The sequence below is a fragment of the Alligator sinensis genome, unplaced genomic scaffold, assembly GCF_000455745.1.
Source record: "Alligator sinensis unplaced genomic scaffold, ASM45574v1 scaffold699_1, whole genome shotgun sequence".
Classification (NCBI taxonomy): Eukaryota; Metazoa; Chordata; order Crocodylia; family Alligatoridae; genus Alligator; species Alligator sinensis.
In genome coordinates this window covers 467,301-471,201 of record NW_005842359.1, presented here as the reverse complement: position 1 = coordinate 471,201, position 3,901 = coordinate 467,301, and the positions used below count along the sequence as shown (strand labels likewise).

Below are 3,901 nucleotides of genomic sequence, written 5' to 3'. Positions count from 1 at the left end.
AGATGCCTATTAAACTTAGAGGTGTTGTGTGTGTCTGGGGGGGGGAAAGTCCTTAGTAAATCCAGATTAGAACTGGTCTGATAAATGCTGAGCTGGGTGTGTGTGAACATGGGTTGATTAACATTTGAAGCACAGATTCCCCATCATGCAGTGCTCCCCTGCTTCTCTGGTCCCAGAATTCACTGCAGTCTCTGCTTCAGGCTTTCTGTTCTCCATCTCTCATGTAAATGAATGGTCATCTGGTTCCATCTCGGATGTAAATGAGACCTAGGGCAGTTGTTCACTCTTGTCACCCTTATCTGGAGAGTTTTAGGTGTGTCTCTCCCTGCATCTTAATCAGTTTCGTTTAGGTAGAGGAGGGGAGGGAGGGGGGGGGTGAGTCCTTTGTGAGTCAGACAGACTGCATCCTGTGCCAGGGTTGCCCAAGAACACAGAGCTGAGGTGTAACACTGCCCTTACCACACCTGCCATGTAGATGCATAACCTTTCAACCATAGATTCAGGTCACTTGAACGATGTCTCAGGTAGTCACTCAACTCCATCTCAGGCTTTCCTCAGTTCTGTCCTTAGGGCACCGTCTTTCTGAATATACCCCATTGTCATCAATGTAGACCCTCAATCAAATCCAAAACAGGGTCCCCTTATATAGGATTGCTCATCACAAGGGGCCCTCATCAATTACTATACCCCTAGGTTCCCTCAACTTAGGGACCCCTTGTCAACCAATTCAGTCCCGTTTGTGAGACCTATCAATTTGTCCATCTCACTCTTGGCTGTAGCATACCTGTAACTTCCCAGACAGTAACTTTCTGACTGGCAACCCCCGTCACCAGCCCATCAGTCCAGTACTCGAGTCTGTCAGACTGACCTTTGCGAGCCCACCCTGCTGACAGAGGCTTACCCCATGGCTCCAGCTCGACACTGTTGGGTCACTTGGTTGGCCTTCTTTTACTAGCTACTCTTCATTGGCATACTCAAATCCCAAGGTTTGTCCCAGGTTCAGATCAGAGCTGTATGGCTCTCAGTCTCCTTGGCACCTTCTCATAGACAGGCACGGCTCACTTCCTCAGAGCCAGTGCTTTCCCTCTCTGGGGGTATGGCATTACAGCACTCTCATATTTGAGTTTTCTGTGCCCCTAGGGAGCCAATTGCATCTGGCTCCCTGGTCGTATGAGGGAACACAGCTAGGGATCATCAGAGGCTGGGACCTGCAGGTACTTCTGGGTTTACTCCCAGGCATGCTGCCTGGTGGCAGTGGTGACCCAGCACACATAAGTAGCCTACTCATCCCTGATAAAAAGGATGGACCCAGCAATGCTGGGATGAGTTGGCCAATGATAGTGCTGTCCCAGAGCTGTTCTTAGGGTGAGTAAAAAGGTAGTCCCGGTTTCACCCGGGGTCCCGCTTGTAACAGGAGCTGGGAGGTGGCTCCCCGTTACAATTACAAAGTAGACAGTTTCTGGGAAAGATGAATCCGTGTTTAAAGGGCCATGCATTCACTGAATTGCTGATCCCTGTGGTACAACAAGGAAATGCTGATGGTGAGGGTTCATATAGTAACTTTGGTTGCTATACTGAATCAGTCCATCACAAACTGAAGATAGAGGGGTCATTGGAAGGAGAGGTTGAAAGTAGCTGTTCTGAAACAAGATTGGTAGCTCCTCTCTGTTACCAGCTATTTTCTTCCCTCCTACTCTCCATCCAGGGAGGGTAGACTGGCTATTTAGTGCACTCTCTTGTCCATTACCCACTGTACCCCACCTAAGCCCACACAAGCTAGAAATAACCCTTCCCCTCCCTCCCTCCCAGGCAGGATTTACTTACAGTTCTGACTTTAGATAGTTGAGCACATATTGACATGCAGATACAAGGAAAAACATTAAAACAGTCACTGTTCCATATGCTTTACTAAAAGATAAATACTGATTTAGATAATGATTCAAAGTATCTGACACTAAATGTTTTCATCATCCAAAACATTGCATCTCAAGCATTTAATGAAGCAATACTTGCATCGTTAATAAAAGGCCCCTTAGGCCAAACATATCATAAAAATTATCTGAAGGAATGGGACAGAAAAGTATGCAACACAACTTCATTGTCACCTTACCATAGTTTGGAGTGACGGAATTAAATGCTTGTGTGTTTTGAATCTCTGGCAACTGGCACTGCAGCACTCATTTCACATTTACAAAATTTTACTAACTAAAACATGTTTTGTGCGGATGAGTTGGAATTAGAGCTCAGAACCTCTCAAGAAAGGTTTCTGTCAGAAGACAGGATTCAGGAGCTGATGGCCTCAAAACAGTATCAGTTCTCTGCTCCCAGTTTTCAGGACTCCAGTTATTCTGAATGGAAAGGTATGCCCATGTACCAATATACTACAGTTACTCTGAGTCCATGAGTCCTTTCAAGAAGATTCTTATTTTCTGGAGCTCAAACAACCTCTTGTGCCTGTCTTCCTCAAGTTCTGGTGCCCAGAGGAGGATCAATGCTCCCTCTTTCTTTTGGGGACTAGAAGAAGGTAGGTGCTTAGAAGCATCTCACAATGGGAAAGGATTTGTAACAAAAAAAAAAAAGACAGCTTTGAACAGGATCACACTTGCTCATCAGGATATAATGTCAGGCAAGAGGAATGGGCAGAAGTCAAACATAGCATCCATAAGAGTATGTTTGGAACAATCAGATCCGCCCTAACATCTTCATGATAAACCAACAGGTGTTGTAGGCATCCAGCAACAATTCAGCAGGGGCTTTCTGTCAGTACTCAAGGAAGCTCTAGGACCTCACCCCTGCCATGAAAGCTCACTATGCTCAATCCCTGGCCAGGAAGGATTCTGCTCCCCTTTCAAGCCCTATCAATAAAAAGGGAGCAAAACAGCATACCACCTTAGTTCCATGGGAACAGGGCAGTTCTGCAAGAGCAGAATCCACAGCCCAGCATTTTCCAGTGAAGAGTCGAGGAACTCAGAACTCAAGGCCAAGGAGCCTGATAGACATTTTCTTCGGTGCCTGAATTCTAACTGACCAGTATGGAGCAACACGTGTCTCTCTCTGCACAACTCAACAGCACTACCAAATGGGTCTTATGAGAGTCTCTTCAGGCTGTTCCTTTTTGAGGCAGAAGCATGTCCAGCCCAGAACAAGGGACACCTCCAATGGCCTAACCAATGAACTTCTGGGTTTGAAGCTTCCCTGCAGGGGTGTATAGGTCATGTTTGGGCCTGTCTTAGCTGGGACATGTCACCAGCATGAAGACATCCCCTGAAAGGCAACCCTCCCCACAGCCTAGGCTGCCCATCAGTGGGATTCACATGAAGTCACTGGACCTACATTTTTCACTCTTGTTTCGTAGATTCAGTGAAGATGGTAATGAGCATGTTGTTCTTCCAACCCAGGCAGGAACAACCTGCTCCCACTAGGACCAACCTGGACCCAAGACCAGAGAAAATGAACCCACCACTTGGGCATGGCCAAAGTGTTAGTCCAAGACTGAAGGCCTACGATATAAAGTTCCAAACGGAAGCCTTTTCAACAACAGAAGCAAACAAGCCAAGAAGCCCATTTTCTCCAGACTTTTGAAGACATCTTCCATATGCCCTGCTTGCCAGTCCTATATTATAGGAAGACCTTTCCCTTCAGAATACAACAGCAGGACCACATAATTCATGAAGGCAAAGTTGTGCTAAGACTGAGGACATCCTTTATCCCCTAAATGAACTAAGCTCAGTGGGTCATCGAAATGTGTTCTTCCATCCTTTTGCCCACATCAAATGTCCCTCTGTCCAGTTCAGATGTTCTGTGGATTTCAGGAGAGCACTAAAGTCTTTGTCTCGTGGGATGAGGGAACAATGGGAAATTAACACTAAATGCCAGGTTACCTCAGATCAGCCCAATATAC

The 3,901-nt window shown here is 46.3% G+C and overlaps 1 pseudogene; it reads left to right on the top strand.

The window, feature by feature from the left end:
• The window catches only part of LOC102368378, a 10,509-nt pseudogene that overhangs the window by 4,089 nt on the left and 2,519 nt on the right, over positions 1 to 3,901 (top strand).